Source organism: Rhinoderma darwinii, chromosome 1 (genome assembly GCF_050947455.1).
Source record: "Rhinoderma darwinii isolate aRhiDar2 chromosome 1, aRhiDar2.hap1, whole genome shotgun sequence".
Lineage (NCBI taxonomy): Eukaryota > Metazoa > Chordata > Amphibia > Anura > Rhinodermatidae > Rhinoderma > Rhinoderma darwinii.
Genome location: NC_134687.1, coordinates 139,839,140 through 139,860,234, shown reverse-complemented (window position 1 = coordinate 139,860,234; position 21,095 = coordinate 139,839,140).

Genomic DNA, 21,095 nt, shown 5'->3' with positions numbered 1-21,095 from the left:
TGTCTACACAGATAACAAAGTGACTGCACTGATCAAGTAACATTTGTACGATTTGTGGCGGTCAGACTGTTTTTCATATGCTTGACTGTAAAGTCAAAAGGTCTATTTACAAGAGCCAAATATTGGTTTGTACAAACGCTCATTCTCAATCATTGCCTTGTGTAAACAGGGCAGCGATCAGACCTCAAACGAGCAAACGCTTGTACCTTGCCTGTTTGATCTATTATGCTGCCCTGAAAATCATCGCTGTCGGCAGCACATCTCCCTGTGTAAACAGCGGATGAGCTGCTGATAATATGTAAACTGTATGGAGACCGAACGATCATGTTAGCAATCCTTCATCCCCATACAGTGTACATTGTCCCATTTTCCTGTGTAAAGGGCCTTTATACGAATACTGATACCTGTATGTACCTTTATACCAATAGAGGCATATAGAAGTACAGTAGGGCCTCATGTATTCTCTTATGGGTGCCATATTACAGCTCAGATGTTATACAGAGCCATAATACGGATGTATTCATATGGCTGGACTCATGGCGCTCTAGCTCGGATAAAGTAGAAAAAGGAAAGTGAACTACTCCAATCTAAGAAAACGTCACCTGGAATTCACTGGATGTACCTGTACTGTAATAACTTATATGGTCTGCAGAGTGCCTGTGTAGAACTGGTATGTACCACTATATGGTCACGGTATGCAGGTAACATTGGTTTTTGTATTGTAGATTTTATTCAGTAACAATGTACTATATATACATGGTAATATGTGGTCATGGTGTGGCTGTATTATTCAGTAACAGTTTGGTGGAATTATTCATTCACTATGTGGTGGTAATATGTGGTCATGATGCCACGGTATTATTCAGTAACAGTATGGTGGTATTATTCAGTCAATATGTGGTGGTCATGATGTGGCGGTATGGTGTGGCGGTATTATTTAGTAACAGTGTGGTGGCATTATTTATTCACTATACGGTGGTAATATGTGGTCATGGTGTGGCTGTATTATTCAGTAACAGTTTTGTGGTCCTATATTACTATATGAGATAAACATAGAATGACAAAACTTTTAAATATAAATCATCTTCTTTGCTTTATATGGAAATGAGTCTGACACAGCAATACGTCATCATCAACTTCACATCAGTACTTGGATCCACCACTTGTTTCCGTTTTCCTCTTCACATGTGCCCTTGATGCATCCTGCCCTGTCTTCCTTAACATTGTTGTACAAACGTACGAGTCACTGCCTCTCATGAGATCAGCACATTCTACATAGTTGCCAACATATTCACATCTGTGTGATACTTTCACAGCTAACTACAAAATAGTTATTATAAAACAAAACTTTACATATAATCATGCAAATGATGTTACTTTCACTAACAGTAATTTATTAATACATTTCTCCATTATTCGTGAATAAGCATATATTACATATTTATATTACAAATTTAGTTATTGTGAAACATATATATTTATTTCCATGTTGCATCACTAATAATCCTGAATAGAATCAATTTCCATATCATTATATGGCTTTTAATTGAAAATATTAATTCTCCTCTTAGATATTTTGTGTTTTTACTGTCATGCTGCTTAATCTTTGACAGCTGTCTGCTCTCCTAGTTTTGGTTTCTAGATAAAAACTGTAATAATGAATTTGCAATGTCTCCCATGCCCCCTATCTAATAGCAGCATAGGATAGAGGTGGTGATGCTGTGCACAGGAATACATTGTTTTTTACTATTTAATTTTGTATTTTCCTGTCAGACGCTGTGTAAATGCTGCCAGGACTCATAGAGAAAGCATGTGAGTCCTGCTTTCCCTCCGCCTACACAGAGTGATTGACAGCATTGTGAGAAACTAAACATGGACCGCACAATCTACAATATATACGTTGATCTGAGCCGCTAGGCATAATTTAGAAACATGAACATGAGGTTCTTTGTAAATATTTTGATCAAACTGTATAAGCCCACTTGCCACTTCACGGCGACCTATTTTAAGTGGGTCCCTACTCTATCGGCTGCAGCACCGCATGGCGGCCCCCGCCACCGCAGCACCGCTCCCGCAGAGGAAGCAACCCAGTGGTCCAAAAGCACCCATGCTAACAGACCGTGCCAAGCCTCTAATTGGGGATGTATCTTGTGATGCACTCTTGTACAACAGGACATCCCCACTGATTCCCCCCTCGAGATTCTTGGGTGAGCAAAAGATTCCCACTGCTTGCCCCACCTCGCCAGGTAATAAGATTCCATGGGGGGAACATAAACAGTCCCATGGCCCCCCCACTTGCACGTGCATGAGCAAGTGTCGTCATACAGAAGTGCACGGTAGGGTTTAAAAGGATAAACTGTCCTACACTTCTCTCTAATGCTCTCTTGCTCCTGCTTCCTGCCCACCAGACACCTACAGCTCTGTTCCTGACTCAACAACCTAGGACTACATGTGCTAAGTATCCTCCCCCTCTCTCTCCCCTCTCCTACCCCTCTCCCCATAACCCTACTTTCCCTGGTACCTCCCCTGGTCTACAGATTTCCCCTGGTTTTTAACCCCTTGAGTGTATAGGGAAAGTTAGAGCCGGGGGGGGGACGGGGGGGACGGGGGGACGGAGGATCACAGAAGCAAGCATTTATGACTGCACTGTAACTTGTATGTATCTTAGTTAATTGGGTGGGTGTTAGTATAGTATTATAATATATTGTACTGGTACTGTGGCACGTGTAGTTATTATGTGCATTGAGGTATGCTGATGCTATATCATGAATTATGTTAGGTAAGTGGGTGGTGGTATAGATTAGTGTTTGTAATACCTTGCTTATACTATACCTTGTGTAGGGTCAGTGTATTCAATACATATTAAGTTGTTCTCCAAAAGCTAAAAGGCGCTCCTTCTCTTCTGAGCGCTGCTGTGTATCCAAGCTGCAGTTTATGACCACATATGGGGTATTGCTATGCTCATGAGAAATTGCCTAACAATCTTTGGGGTGCTTTTGATCCTGAATATCTTGTGCAAATGAAAAAATTGTAGCTAAATTTACATATTATTGGAAAAAAAATATTTTTAATTTTCACAGGCGGATTCTAATAAATTCTATGATAAACCTGTGGGGCCAGAATGCTCACTACACCCTAGATACATTCCTAGAGGGGCATAGTTTCCAAAATGGGGTGTCTATAATATTTTGGCACCTCAAGGCCTTTTCAAATATGAAATGGTGCCTGGAAACCATCCTAATAAAAAGGAGGAACCAAGATCCACTAGGTGCTCCTTCATTTGTGAGGCCTGTATTTGAGTCCAGTAGCACACTTGGCCACATGTGATATATTTTTGAAAACTGCAAAATATGTGTAATAAATATTGGGTTGTGTTTTTCTGTTAGCACTTGCTGTTGTAATGACAGGGTAGGGAGACAGACAGGTGAGCCCTAATCTACCCGCCACTCAGTCCCTGCCTACTTGCAACGACCCGTCCTAAGCGACGGGGTACAACTTGGCGACGGTCCCTACGCTCAGTAAGTGCAAGACAGACAAAACAGACAGGGGTACACAGAAGCTAGGGAAACGGGGCAGCTGCCCACGGAACACCGTGAGCAACAAGAGTGGTGAACGAGCCGAGTCAAACCAGGATAGAGCGAGGTACAAAACGCTGAGCAGGAGAGTGGTCAGAAAGCCAAGGTCAATAACAAGCAGAGGATCAAAAGTACAAGCAGCAGCAGCAAACCAGGAAACAAGCATAGAAGAGTCACAGGCAAAGGAGGAACAGGAAAGGCAGGTATAAATAGACAGTGGGCGGAACTAGCTCCATCTGGCCAGGCTGTGATAGGCTCTCCCACTCCTAAGCCTGCCATCCTGAGTGGTGGAAGATTGAGTCAGTCTCACAGACATAGCAGCAGGTGCAGACTGATTGCCCACGGGCGTCGACACATAACCTGTGTCTGGCAAATCCTTAACAGCTGTGTTACTCAAATAAATGGATTAAATTGAAAATCTGTCAGAAACACTTTGCTTTAATTTCTGTGAAACACATAAAAGGTTAACAAACTTCCTAAGTGCTGTTTTGAATACGTTAAGGGGTAGATTTTAAAATGGGATTACTTATGGGGGGTTTCTAATATATAGACACCTCAAAGCCACTTCAAAACTGAAGTGGTGCCTAAAAAAATATGTTTTGCAAATTTTGTTGAATATTTGAAAAACTGCTAGTAAACTTATAAACCCTATACAATAAAATTAAATTTAAAAAAATTATTCCTACATAACGAAGACATATAGTAAACCTTATTTATTTACTCATTTGTGTGGTACCATTATCCATTTTAGAAGTAGAGGATTTCAAATGCAGGAAAATGCCAATTTTTTTACATTTTCTTTATATTTTTTTTTTTTTTTTTATAAATAAAGAGTAAACATATTGACCAAAATGTACCACTAACGGAAAGAACAATGTGTTATGAAAAAAACAGTCTCAGAATCACTTGGATAAGTAAAACTATTCCAGAGTTATTACCACATAAAGTGACACGTTAGATTTGAAAAATGGGGCTGGTCCTGAAGGTCAAAATGAGCTTGGTCCTGAAGGGGTTAACATAATATAATTCAACCACATAAATTCATAACTTGCTGCTCAGTCCTACAGACTCAAGCAGTTAAACCAATATTAACATCAGTTGATCTTTAAAATCTTGTCTACCCAGTAAAGCTTGGCAGAGGCGTAGCTAGGTTCTCCAGCACCCGGGGCAAAGATTCAGTTTGGCGCCCCCCACCATCTCCTTCCCGAAAGCTCCTTCCCTCTGGCCATATTTGTTTTCTCTACCAATCAATTACATGTCATTTCTTTTCCACATTTTTTTAATGTAACTTGAGCATAAAAACATTTGTACATTTTATAGGCAATATAGTTCTATACACAACACCAGAATCAAGCTCATAACATATATGCAGCACCAGAACAAAGCTCATTACATATATACAGCACCAGAACAAGGCTCAGTACACATATACAGTGCCAAAACCAAGCTCAGTACATATATACAACACCAAAACCAAGCTCATTACATATATACAGTGCCAGAACAAAGCTCATTATATATATATATATATATATATATATATATATATACAGCACCAGAACCAAGCTCAGTACATGAATACAACACCAGAACAATGCTCGGTACAAATACATTTCAGTACAGAGATCATTTGCAAAATTACCTGAATAATGGTAATCATATACTGGGAGTTGCTTATACCCCAAAAAATAGTACCCTCCACCATCTGTAAAGATCATACAGTAATAATTGGGCTTCGTTCTCACCAGCGTCGTGGTTCCGTTCATGGGTTCCATCAGACCTTTCCGTCAGGGGAACCCACGAACGGAAACCAAACGGAAACCATAGCTTTCCGTTGCTAATGGTTTCTGTTTGTCTCCATTTCACAAGGTTTCCGTTTTATTGGCAGTATTAATAGCGTAGTCGACTGTATCCACCTGTAATCTATCACATCTAACATAGATGTGATGTATTACAGGTGGATCCAGCGTGTCAGAGACACACAGGACCCGCTGACACTGAACCCATCAGTCCCACAGACCTGACAAGTTCAGGATTCAGCATAAGATACAGTTGCTCTGTATACAGGATACAGAGCAGCTGTATCTCAAAAAGTAAAAAGATTTTTTAATAAAAACTAATTATAAAGTTGTACAAAACACACTGACTGACATTTCAAAGGTGTACATAACCTTTAATGCAAACAATCAGATCGTAACAACCATTGTCCAGTAAAACACGCAGCACATGCAGTTTTACCAAAAGTCGGTGCAGTTTTTAAATGATTGTTAATGTCGGCAAAAAACTCCATGGACATTAACAATCATTTGAAAACTGCGCTGACTCGTGGGAATGCAGCATGTTTTTCAGCCAGGAATGGCCGCTGCGGAAAACTGAACAGAAAAAAAAAATGGATACTTACCATGGCGACACTTCCCTCCTACATCCTGCAGCCCTAGGATGATGTTTCATCCCATGTGACCACTGCAGCCTGCAATTGACTGCAGCGGTCACATGGGATGAAACGTCGTCCCGGGAGGCTGGCCCGGAAAAAGAAACAGAATTAAATTTTTTCCTTAGTTCCGTTTTTTGCAGTGGAATCGCTGCATTTCCGCCGCAAAAAAACACATCTGCTATTTGTTGCGAGTTTTGCTTCTCCATTGAATTAACCCGTTAGTGACCGGCCCATCGTGTTTTTACGTCGGTCACTAACGGGCCTTATTCCGATGCCATAGACTTTTTACGTCGCGGCATCGGAATAAGTAAACAGAGCAGGGAGCTGTCAAATCAGCTGAGGGCTGGGAGCGTCCCTGCTCTGCAGGGTGAGATCGATATTAGTATCGATCTCACCCGTTTAACCCTTCAGATGCGATGCACAATAGCGAGCACCGCTTCCGAGTGGTTTTGGAGAGAGGCAGGGAGCTCCCTCTCTCTCCCACCGACACCCGGCGATACGATCGCCGAGTGTCTGTGTCTCCCATGGCAGCCGGGGGCCTAATAAAGGCCCCCAGGTCTGCATGTAATGAATACCTGCTAGGCTATGCCGCAGGCATGACCTAGCAGATGCCTGTCCGTTTTAAACGGACAGGCACAATACACTGCAATACAGAAGTATTGCAGTGTATTATAATAGCGATCGCAGAATCGCATATTAAAGTCGCCTAGTGGGATTAGTAAAAAAGTAAAAAAAAAAGTAGTAATAAAGTTAATAAAAAAAAAATGTGAAAAAAAAATGAAAAACCCCTCTTTTTCCCCTTACAAAATGCTTTACTATTAAAAAACCAAAATAAAGTAAAAAACTTACACATATTTGGTATCGCCGCGTCCGTAACGACCCCGACTATAAAGCTATTACATTACTTTACATTACATTAGATTACATTACTTAACCCGCACGGTGAACGCCGTGTTCTCTGTGAATCCTGACTTTAAAAAAATGTGATTAAAAAGTGATCAAAAAGTTGCATCTATTCCAAAATGGTACCAATAAAAACTACAAGTCGTCCCGCAAAAAAAAAGCCCTCATACAACTGCATCGGCGAAAAAATAAAAACGTTACGGCTCTTCAAATATGGAGACACAAAAACAAATAATTTTTAAAAAAAAGCGTTTTTACTGTGTAAAAGTAGTAAAACATACAAAAACTATACAAATTTGGTATCGTTGCAATCGTAACAACCCGCTGAATAAAGTTATTGTGTTATTTATACCACACGGTAAACGGTGTAGATTTAGGACGCAAAAAAGAGTGGCGAAATGTCATATTTTTTTCTATTCCCCTCCAAAAAAAGTTAATAAAAGTTAATCAATAAATAATATGTACCTCAAAATAGTGCTATTAAAAAATACAACTTGTCCCGCAAAAAACAAGACCTTATACAGCTATGTCGACGCAAAAATAAAAAGTTATAGTTCTTGGAATGCGACGATTGGAAAACGTAAAATATAGCTTGGTCATTAAGGTCTAAAATAGGCTGGTCATTAAGGGGTTAAATGGGGAAAACCCAAAACAAATAAGCAGCATTTACGCAAATACAATTAACATGCTGTGGATTAAAAAAACGGACCGCAGGTCAATTACTGAGCCTTTTCCCGCTCATCGTGTGGGTGAGATTTGTTCAAATCTCACCCACTCTGTTGCTATTGCATTTGGGTTTGTCCACAGGTAACGGAATTGCTGCGTATTTAAATACGCAGCAAAATACAGTAGCAGCAAAGTGGGTGATACTTATCAAATCCCATCCACACTCTGCGTAAAATTTCTGACCAGAAATTGACCTGCGGTACGTATTTTTCGTACCCTCAAGTCAATTCCTGCTGCGGAAAGTGGACTGAATTGCTGTGTTTTTCAGAGATGTCACCATCCCCCAACATTGAGAAAAACGCAGCAAAATCTGCACCATTTTATGCCGGAAAAAACGCAAGAAATGGTGTTGTTTTTCCACAGCAGAATGTCTGCTAGTTGCTGCAGAAATTTTCTGTAGCAATTCCAATACGTGTTGAGAAGCCCTTAGGGTATGTTCACACGAGGGCGTCCGTAACGGCTGAAATTACGGGGATGTTTCAGCCTGAAAACATCCCCGTAATTTCAGCCGTACCGGCATGTGCAGGCGCTTGAACGGCGCGTCAATTACGGACGTAATTGGCGCTGCTATTCATTGGAGTCAATGAATAACGGCTCCAATTACGGCCAAAGAAGTGACAGGTCACTTCTTTGACGCGGGCGTCTATTTACGCGCCGTCATTTGACAGCGGCGCGTAAATATACGCCTTGTGTGAACAGACAAACGTCTGCCCATTGCTTTCAATGGGCAGATGTTTGTCAGCGCTATTGAGGCGCTATTTTTGGATGTAATTCGGGGCAAAAACGCCCGAATTACGTCCGTAAATAGGCCGTGTGAACATACCCTTATACTGCGGATTTAGGGTTTGTCCACACACACAACAGAATTGCTGCAGAAAATTTCTACAGCAATTCTGTTGAAAGTCATAGGTACACATGAACACATACACATCACACGCTATATATACACACACATGAACACATCACATACACTATATACACACACACACATCAACACATCACACACTATATATACACACATGTACACATCACAAACACTACATATACACACACATTAACACATCACACACTATATCTACACATGTACACATCACATACACTATATATACACATGTACACATCGCATACACTATATATACACACATGAACACATCACATACTATATATACACACATGTACACATTACAAACTATATATACACACATGAACACATCACACACTATATATACACATGTACACATCACATTCACTATATATACACACATGAACACATCACACACTATATATACACACATGAACACATCACACACTATATATACACATGTACACATCACATACACTATATACACATGTACATATCGCATACACTATATATACACATGTACACATAAAATAAACTATATATACACATGTGAACACATAACATACACTATATATACACACATGAACACATCACACACTATATATACACATGTACACATCGCATACACTATATATACACACATGAACACATCACATACTATATATACACACATGAACACATTACAAACTATATACACACACATGAACACATCACACACTATATGTACACATCACATACACTATATATACACACACATGAACACATCAAACACTATATATACACATATGAACACATCACACATACTATATATACACACATGTACACATTACAAACTATATATACACACATGAACACATCACACACTATATATACACATGTACACATCACATTCACTATATATACACACATGAACACATCACACACTATATATACACACATGAACACATCACACACTATATATACACATGTACACATCACATACACTATATACACATGTACATATCGCATACACTATATATACACATGTACACATCACATAAACTATATATACACATGTGAACACATAACATACACTATATATACACACATGAACACATCACACACTATATATACACATGTACACATCGCATACACTATATATACACACATGAACACATCACATACTATATATACACACATGAACACATTACAAACTATATACACACACATGAACACATCACACACTATATGTACACATCACATACACTATATATACACACACATGAACACATCACACACTATATATACACATATGAACACATCACACACTATATACACATGTACACATCACATACACTATATATACAGACATGAACACATCATACACGATATATACACATGTACACATCACATACACTATATATACACACACATGAACACATCACACACTATATATACACACATGAACACATTACAAACTATATATACACACATGAACACATCACACACTATATATACACATGTACACATCACATACACTATATATACACACATGAACACATCACACACTATATATACACACACATGAACACATCACACACTATATATACACACATGAACACATCACACACTATATATACACATGTACACATCACATACACTATATACACATGTACACATCACATACACTATATATGCACATGTACACATCACATACACTATATATACACACATGAACACATCACATACACTATATATACACACATGAACACATCACACACTATATATACACACATGAACACATCACACACAATATGTATACACACATTAACACATAACACACTATATATACACATGTACACATCACATACACTATATATACACATGTACACATCACATACACTATAGATACACATGTACACATCACATACACTATATATACACATACATGAACACATCACACACTATATATACACACACGTACACATCACATACACTATATATACAGACATGAACACATCACACAATATATATACACGTGTACACATCACATACACTATATACACACACATGTACACATCACAAATATGAACATTACATGCACACATTATACACGGATAAAGTACACATCGTAAACACACATGCACTTACCTTTTATGTAGGATAATTGTGAAGGGATTTCTGCAGCTTGATGGGCCGACACAGTGCCGCAGACAGTCTCCCCTCCCCCTCCCTCAAGTCCCCAATGATAACAGAAGCAGCCCAAGGAGAGGTGTAAAGAGTAGGGAGGGGGGCTGGAAGGGGCAATTTGTTAGCAGCACAGACTACAGCTGCTGTTACAGTCAGGCGGCAGTTCTTAGCTCCTTTGCCCTGCGCCTGAGGCCAGAAGCTCACCTAGAAGGCAGGCCGCCGACACTGATCGTTGGCGCCCCCCTCTAAGTTACGCCCAGGGCCCATGCCCCGCCTGCCCCCCCCAGCTACGCCCCTGAAGCTTGGCAACAAAACCCGACAAGCGAGTGCGGACTAAACTGCATTGGCCCCCAATCAATTCCTGGAGATTAAAATTAAACAGGTCTAAACCTATATCAGATAAATTAATTAAATCTTCCGGAACAAGTCCTGATGATGAAATGAAAAACCTACAATCAAAGCCCTGAACATTTCATCTTGCCCATTGAACTTTTGCTTCTTTTATTTAAAAACATATTTTCTTGGAAAGTCTGCACTAAGCAAGGAATAATCTTTAAAAAAAAAAGGAAAAAATAATTTTTGGAAAGCACTAGTTAAAATATATTAAAACATTTTTTACTTCAAAAAGCTAATCCAATGTTTTTACTCTTAGGGTATGTTCACACGTCCGTTTTAGCCTCGAATTATGTCCGAAAATACGGCACCAAAGCGTCGGCAAACATCTGCCCATTCATTTGAATGGGCTTTACGATGTTCTGTGCCGACGTAAAAAAAGACGCCCGCGTCAAAGAAGTGCCTGTCACTTCTTGGGACGTAATTGGAGCCGTTTTCCATTGACACCATGGAAAAAAAGCTCCAATTACGTCCGTAATGGACGCAGTGAAAAGCGCCTGCACTTGCCATTACGTCTGAAATGCCGGAGCTGTTTTCTCCTGAAAACAGCTACGTAATTTCAGCCGTAACTGTGGCTGCCGTGTGAACATACCCTCAGGGTATGTTCACACGGCAGCGTCCGTTACGGCTGAAATTACGGAGCTGTTTTCAGGAGAAAACAGCTACGGCATTTCAGACGTAATGGCAAGTGCAGGCGCTGACCGTCGGCACAGAACATCGTAAAACCCATTCAAATGAATGGGCAGATGTTTGCTGCCGCTTTGGAGCCATATTTTCGGACGTAATTCGGGGCTAAAACGCCCGATTTACGTCCGTAAATAGTGTGTGTAAACCCAGCCTTACAATATTACAAGATCTTTTTGATTTTAATAATAATTTAAGCTCCCTCCAATGCAAAACCCTCTTACTCAGCCACAAAACTTTTAAATGCTCAACCATTCAATTAAATTTCTCTGTGTAAATCTTCACCGTGGCCCTCTCCCAAGCCTAATAATTGATAGAATGCCCACAGATCCACAATTTGATTCCTTCCTGAAAAACAAATTAAGAATCTGTCAATAAATTCGGACGGACAGTATGTATAATATAAATCGACCCGATTCCCATCTACCTAGTAACACTATTCTTCTGTCCTAGACCGACGGCCTCCATTGCCGCACAAGCCCTAAAGGAATGTGTTGTAATCCTCCCATTCCTCAGATTCAATTTAAACATACATTTTTTAAGGACAATACTGAATTTAAATCTTGTGACTGGAAGATCATTAGCGTGTATTGAAAAAGAAGAACCAACAGATGGATAGGTCTCCAAAAAAATGTTTCACTGTATTTACCGGACAAACAGCTGAACCAACCAGTTCATTCACTTTCAGGGTATGTGCACACGCTGAGAGGCTTTTACGGCTGAAATGACAGACTGTTTTCAGGAGAAAACAGCTCCCTCGTTTCAGCCGTAATTCCTCCTCCTCGTATTATGCGAGGCGTCTGTGACGCTCGTAAATCTTGAGCTGCTCTTCATTGAGTTCAATGAAGAACGGCTTAAATTACGTTGCAAAGAAGTGCCCTGCACTTCTTTGCAGAGGCAGTCAATTTACGCGTCGTTGTTTGACAGCTGTCAAACGACGACGCGTAAATTACAGGTCGTTTGCACAGTACGTCGGCAAACCCATTCAAATGAATGGGCAGATGTTTGCCAACGTATTGTAGCCCTATTTTCATATTGTGAACCCAGCCTCAACCTTACTCCCTTACCCATCCTATTCATTTTAGATTAGTTTCAAATTCAGGGTTAGAGGGGTTGTCTGGTTTAGGCTGTGTTCACAACATGTTTAAACATTACTGTTAAGGATCTGCCAGGCACAGCTTCTGCATCCACGCCCATAGGTAATCAGTCTGCACCTGCTTCTATGTCTGTGAGACTGACTCCATCTTCCACCACTCGGGATGGCAGGCTTAGGAGTGGAAGAGCCTATCACAGCCTGGCCAGACGGAGCTAGCTCCCGCCCTCTGTCTATTTATACCTGCCTTTCCTGTTCCTCCTTGCTTGTGATTCTTCTCGTTTTGTTTCCTGGCCCTGCTGCAGCTTCTTGAACCATTTGACCCTGCTTCATATTGACCCTGGCTTACTGACTACTCTCCTGCTCTGCGTTTGGTACCTCGTACACTCCTGGTTTGACTCGACTTGTTCACTACTCTCCTGCTCTGCGTTTGGTACCTCGTACACTCCTGGTTTCACTCGGCTCGTTCACCACTCTTGTTGCTCATGGTGTTGCCGTGGGCAACTGCCCCTTTTCCCTTGCTTCTGTGTACCCTTGTCTGTTTGTCTGTCGGGCACTTATTGAGTGTAGGGACCGTCGCCCAGTTGTACCCCGTCGCCTAGGGCGGGTCGTTGCAAGTAGGCAGGGACTGAGTGGCGGGTAGATTAGGGCTCACTTGTCTATTTCCTTACCCCCATCATTACATAATCACAAGCCCATATACCTACTCTACCCTGGTCCCTCACACTACTATGGACCCCCTTGAGACCCTGGTTCAGCAAATGCAGGGTCTCTCCCTACAGGTCCAGGCCCTGGCTCAGAGGGTCAACCAGCCTGATGCTACCATGGTAGTGCCCCTCACCTCACCTCTTGAACCCCACCTCAAGTTGCCTTACCGGTTCTCAGGGGACCGGAAGACTTTTCTCTCCTTTCGGGAGAGTTGTAGGCTCCATTTTCGTTTAAAGCCCCACTCCTCAGGTTCTGAGAGCCAGCGGGTGGGTATAATTATGTCCCGGCTCCAGGAAGGGCCCCAAGAATGGGCCTTCTCCTTGGCTCCTGAAGCCCCTGAACTTTCCTCCGTTGATCTTTTCTTTTCTGCTCTCGGACTCATTTATGACGAGACTGACAGGACTGCCTTTGCCGAGAGTCAGCTGGTGACCTTACGTCAGGGTAAGAGACCTGTTGAGGAGTATTGCTCTGACTTTAGGAAGTGGTGCGTAGCTTCTCAGTGGAATGACCCTGCCTTAAGGTGCCAGTTTAGGTTGGGTCTGTCGAACGCCCTGAAAGACCTGCTAGTTAGCTATCCCTCTTCTGACTCCCTAGACCAGGTTATGGCTTTAGCGGTACGACTTGACCGACGTCTCAGGGAACGACAATGTGAACGTTTTTGTGTTTTCTCCTCTGACTCCCCCATGATGCCTCCGGAGGTTCTGTTGCTTCGTTCTTCCACGGAAGACTCGGAGGTACCTATGCAACTCAGGGCCTCCGTGCCCCCCCAACAACGTAGAGAGTTCCGCAGGAAGAATGGTCTCTGCTTCTATTGTGGGAATGACAAGCATCAAGTGAACACCTGTCCTAGGCGTAAGAATAAGCAGCCGGAAAACTTCCGCGCCTAAGTGATCATCAGGGAGGTCACTTGGGTGCACAGGTATTTCCCGTAAATATGAAACGTAATAAAATCTTGCTTCCCTTTCAGGTCTCTTTTGGTGGTAGGTCTGCTACCGGCAGTGCTTTCGTTGATTCAGAGTCGTCTGCTAATATCATGTCTGTGGAATTTGCTATGTCTCTAGCTATGCCTTTGATTGATTTGCCTAAACCTGTCCCGGTAGTGGGTATCGACTCCACTCCTCTTGCTAATGGTTATTTTACACAGCATACCCCTGTTTTTGAACTCCTTGTTGGCTCCATGCATTTGGAGCAGTGCTCTGTACTGTTGATGCAGGGATTATCGTCCGATTTGGTTTTAGGCCTTCCCTGGTTGCAGTTGCATAATCCCACGTTTGACTGGAATACTGGGGATCTTACCAAATGGGGTAATGAATGCTTGACGTCATGTTTTTCTGTTAATTCTATTTCTCCCCCTGAGGAGGTGAACACGCTACCTGATATATGTCCCCTTGTTTTTATCGGTTCTGTCTGTACATCAGGAACATTCTGTTCCATTTAAGGAGTTAGGGACTCGCAAGTCTGGGGATCCTTGTCGTGGATTGCGAGCTTGCGTCCTTTTGGCCAAAATGATTACCAATACCCCAGGTATTTTTCATTACTACGTATATTCGCTTCTCTTGGACACAGCCGGGTCTTTGATGCTGGGAGAGCATGGTGTGTTGTTGTTTGGCATAGCAAGCAGGGTAGCCCGCTCTATGAACTATCAAGGCGTCACAAATAGGCTTCTACCTGGCTATACACGTTGTGCCTCATGACGTACACACTATCCCTCCATGTTTTACACACTTGCACCCCATTATCCATTTATTTCTATTGAGGCACTTCACTCATTACTGCCCCCTATATTTCACTTATAGTATCACACTTGCACACACACTATTCATTTATTATTTCTTACTACACATCCCATGCACCACACACCACTCCCCTCAAGACCAGTGGGAGTGGCTATTATTATTTAAAGCACCTGCTCACTCCTTCATCAGCGTTTCTGACCTGGCTGTGTCCATTTGTAAGTATGGCCTTTTTCGGTGGTTTTGTATATGTCCCCTTGTTTTTATCGGTTCTGTCTGTACATCAGGAACATTCTGTTCCATTTAAGGAGTTAGGGACTCGCAAGTCTGGGGATCCTTGTCGTGGATTGCGAGCTTGCGTCCTTTTGGCCAAAATGATTACCAATGCCCCAGGTATTTTTCATTACTACGTATATTCGCTTCTCTTGGACACAGCCGGGTCTTTGATGCTGGGAGAGCATGGTGTGTTGTTGTTTGGCATAGCAAGCAGGGTAGCCTGCTCTATGAACTATCAAGGCGTCACAAATAGGCTTCTACCTGGCTATACACGTTGTGCCTCATGATGTACACACTATCCCTCCATGTTTCACACACTGGCACCCCATTATCCATTTATTTCTATTCAGGCACTTCACTCATTACTGCCCCCTATATTTCACTTATAGTATCACACTTGCACACACACTATTCATTTATTATTTCTTACTACACATCCCATGCACCACACACCACTCCCCTCAAGACCAGTGGGAGTGGCTATTATTATTTAAAGCACCTGCTCACTCCTTCATCAGCGTTTCTGACCTGGCTGTGTCCATTTGTAAGTATGGCCTTTTTCGGTGGTTTTGTATATGTCCCCTTGTTTTTATCGGTTCTGTCTGAGTTTGTTCAGGACTTCGCTGATGTTTTCTCTAAGGAGGCCTCCGAAGTGTTACCTCCTCATACAGAATACGATTGCGCTATCGATTTGGTACCAGGAGCTAAGCTCCCTAAGGGTAGGATATTTAATCTCTCTTGTCCCGAACGTGAAGCCATGAGAGAGTATATCCAGGAATGCCTGGCCAAGGGTTACATTCGCCCCTCTACTTCTCCGGTAGGTGCTGGCTTCTTCTTCGTAGGGAAGAAGGATGGTGGTCTTAGGCCATGCATTGACTACCGTAACTTGAATAAGGTCACTGTAAGGAACCAGTATCCCCTTCCTTTGATTCCTGATCTCTTTAATCAGGTTCAGGGGCCCAATGGTTCTCTAAGTTTGATCTACAGGGTGCGTATAACCTTATCTGCATCAAAGAGGGGGATGAGTGGAAGACTGCGTTTAACACGCCCGAAGGTCATTTCGAATACCTCGTCATGCCCTTTGGGTTGTGTAATGCTCCCGCGGTCTTCCAGAATTTCATAAATTAGATTTTAAGAGATTACCTGGGGTTATTTCTTGTAGTGTACCTTGATGACATACTTGTGTTTTCCAAGGACTGGTCCTCCCATATTGAGCTTGTCAGGAAGGTGCTCCAGGTCCTTCGGGAAAACAAACTGTTTGCGAAGACCGAAAAATGTGTGTTTGGGGTGCAGGAGATACCATTTTTGGGTCAAATCCTCACTCCTCATGAATTCCGCATGGACCCCGCCAAGGTCCAGGCTGTGGCGGAATGGGTCCAACCTGCCTCCCTGAAGGCGTTACAGTGCTTCTTGGGGTTAGCTAATTATTACAGGAGATTTATTGCTAACTTCTCGGTCATCGCTAAGCCTCTTACGGACCTCACTTGCAAGGGTGCTGATCTCCTCCGCTGGTCTCCTGAGGCTGTCCAGACTTTTGAGGTCCTTAAAGAGGCTCTGTCACCAGATTTTGCAACCCCTATCTGCTATTGCAGCAGATAGGCGCTGCAATGGAGATTACAGTAACGTTTTTATTTTTTAAAAACGAGCATTTTTGGCCAAGTTATGACCATTTTTGTATTTATGCAAATGAGGCTTGCAAAAGTCCAAGTGGGCGTGTTTAAAGTAAAAGTCCAAGTGGGCGTGTATTATGTGCGTACATCGGGGCGTTTTTACTACTTTTACTAGCTGGGCGTTCTGACGAGAAGTATCATCCACTTCTCTTCAGAACGCCCAGCTTCTGGCAGTGCAGACACAGCCGTGTTCTCGAGAGATCACACTGTGTCGTCACTCACAGGTCCTGCATCGTGTCGGACGAGCGAGGACACATCGGCACCAGAGGCTACAGTTGATTCTGCAGCAGCATCGGCGTTTGCAGGTAAGTCGATGTACCTCTTTAAGAAGTGCTTTATATCGGCCCCGGTGTTGGTTCAGCCCAACCAAATGGAGCCATTTTTCGTGGAGGTTGACGCGTACGAGGTGGGAGTGGGGGCTGTCTTGTCCCAGGGTACAAGGTCCCTCACCCATCTCCGTCCCTGTGCCTACTTCTCCAGGAAGTTTTCGCCCACTGAGAGTAACTATGATATTGGCAACCGCAAACCCTTAGCCATTAAATGGGCATTTGAAGAGTGGCGCCACTTCCTGGAGGGGGCTAGGCACCAGGTAACGGTCCTTACCGACCACAAGAATCTGGTTTTCCTAGAATCTGCCTGGAGGCTAAACCCGAGACAAGCTCGATGGGCGTTATTTTTTACCAGATTAAATTTTTGGGTTACCTATAGGGCTGGGTCTAAAAATATTAAGGCTGATGCACTGTCACGTAGCTTCATGGCCAGCCCTCCTTCGGAGGAAGATCCTGCTTGTATTTTGCCTCCAGGTATAATCATTTCCTCTATTGATTCTGATTTAGTCTCCGAAATTGCTGCTGATCAAGGTTTAGCTCCCGGGAACCTTCCTGAGAACAAGCTGTTTGTTCCCCTGCAATTCCGGCTAAGGGTACTTAGGGAAAATCATGACTCCGCACTATCTGGTCATCCAGGCATCCTGGGTACCAAGCACCTCATTGCCAGAAACTATTGGTGGCCTGGGTTGCCTAAAGACGTTAAGACCTACGTCGCCGCTTGTGAGGTTTGTGCTAGGTCCAAGACTCCCAGGTCCCGACCAGCGGGCTTACTACGTTCTTTGCCCATTCCCCAGTCACCTTGGACCCATATCTCCATGGATTTTATCACCGATTTGCCTCCATCTCAAGGCAAGTCGGTGGTGTGGGTTGTAGTAGACCGCTTCAGTAAGATGTGCCACTTTGTGCCTCTCAAAAAACTACCCAATGCTAAGACGTTAGCTACCTTGTTTGTCAAACACATCCTGCGTCTCCATGGGGTCCCTGTCAATATTGTTTCTGACAGAGGGGTACAATTTGTTTCTTTGTTTTGGAGAGCCTTCTGTAAAAAGTTGGAGATTGATCTGTCCTCCTCTGCCTTCCATCCTGAAACTAATGGCCAAACGGAGAGGACTAATCAGTCTCTAGAACAATATTTAAGGTGTTTTATCTCTGACTGTCAATATGATTGGGTCTCATTCATTCCCCTCGCCGAATTTTCCCTTAATAACCGGGTCAGTAACTCGTCAGGGGTCTCCCCCTTTTTCTGTAATTTTGGGTTTAATCCACGGTTCTCCTCCGTTTCACCTGGTAGTTCCAACAATCCCGAGGTAGAGGTCGTTCATCGGGAACTGTGCACAGTCTGGGCCCAGGTTCAGAAGAATCTAGAGGCGTCCCAGAGCATACAAAAAACTCAAGCAGATAGAAGACGTTCTGCTAACCCCTTGTTTATGGTCGGGGATCTGGTGTGGCTATCGTCAAAGAACTTGCGCCTTAAAGTCCCGTCCAAGAAGTTTGCTCCCCGGTTTATAGGGCCGTACAAGGTCATTGAAGTCCTCAATCCTGTCTCCTTCCGACTGGAGTTGCCCCCATCTTTTCGAGTACACGACGTGTTTCATGCCTCCCTCCTTAAACGCTGCTCCCCGTCCTTGGCTTCCCTGAGGGGGTAGAATTCGAGGTGGCCAAGATTGTGGACAGCAAGATGGTCAAAGGCTCCCTCCAGTACCTGGTCCATTGGAGAGGATACGGGCCTGAGGGGAGGACTTGGGTACCCGCCCGGGATGTTCACGCTGGGGTATTGGTCAGGAGGTTCCACCTTCGTTTCCCCAATAAACCAGGTCCATCTAGAAAGGGTCCGGTGGCCCCTCATAAAAGGGGGGGGGGTACTGTTAAGGATCTGCCAGACACAGCTTCTGTATCCACGCCCATAGGTAATCAGTCTGCACCTGCTTCTATGTCTGTGAGACTGACTCCATCTTCCACCACTCAGGATGGCAAGCTTAGGAGTGGGAGAGCCTATCACAGCCTGGCCAGACGGAGCTAGCTCCCGCCCTCTGTCTATTTATACCTGCCTTTCCTGTTCCTCCTTGCTTGTGATTCTTCTCGTTTTGTTTCCTGGCCCTGCTGCAGCTTCTTGAATCATTTGACCCTCCTTCATATTGACCCTGGCTTACTGACTACTCTCCTGCTCTGTGTTTGGTACCTCGTACACTCCTGGTTTGACTCGGCTCGTTCACCACTCTTGTTGCTCACGGTGTTGCCATGGGCAACTGCCCCTTTTCCCTTGCTTCTGTGTACCCTTGTCTGTTTGTCTGTCGGGCACTTATTGAGCGTAGGGACCGTCGCCCAGTTGTACCCCGTCGCCTAGGGCGGGTCGTTGCAAGTAGGCAGGGACTGAGTGGCGGGTAGATTAGGGCTCACTTGTCTGTTTCCTTACCCCCATCATTACAATTACGTTTGCATATGCGTCAGAACGGCTCCCAGCGCATATACTGAATATATTCATAGGTCCCTATTGACACCTACGTTTACCAAAAGAGTTTCCTTTTGGCATAGGTCTGTGAATAGCGCATTCCATACAGAGGCATCCAGTAAGAAAACTTATATTGAGAAGTATACTTTTTTTTTTTTTTACAATGGAACCTATAGGCAACATATGCTACTGTATGCAGTATATATACAGTGGTATATATGTTAAAGCCATCTTTTGGAGGTATATGTTGGGATATATTCCTGACATATTCCTCCAATGGAAGGCTCTAACTTGATGTGAACAAAACCTTCTAAAAGCTTTTTTCATATACCCTATTATGGAATTCAAAGTTAATAATCCTCTGTTCAGGATCTTTATCATGGAGAGCAGTTACAATTGTTTACCTTGGATAACCTGTCCTATTCTTCATTACACAGACAACCTTTTAATTGGAATGAGCACTGTGTAATGCTTAACTTCCCCTGTGGTAGCGCTGCAGGTAAATAAAACACTTTACTGCCAGGTTTCCCCACAGATTACAGCTGATCGCTGGGGGTCCCAGCAGGGGGACACTCTATGATCTGCTTATTGTCGAGGGACCCTAACAAGCAGGGATTTTCCCAGGCATACAACCCTTTTAAGTTAGGATGCTTGCACATAACAAACCTATCTGTACAGTCTGTACTTAGAGTTCATACATTTCCATATTATGGAGCTGTAGGCACTCTATCTGTTATAATACAGTACTGTATTCTCACTTTAAAGTATACAGTATTGCTTCTAGGGAAGAATAATAACGTAATACAGCTTGCGATGGAACATGCCTCTTTATTCGATCGGTATGAATGAGTGAAAGAAAAATACTGTGTACCATGGTGAAGAGATCGAACCAGAGGTAAAGCAAGTGGTGTGGAACTATACAGCCCCGCAGAGGATTGGCTACGGAGTAAAGACAGACACAGATTGCAGAAAAGATGGCAAAACAATTTACTTTCAAGCGGCACAAACTAGTAATGGTTGAAAGTCAATGCACTTATGCGGAATGGTTTCACCAGAGAGGTACAAACATGTGGTGGTTCTCAGAAGGAGGT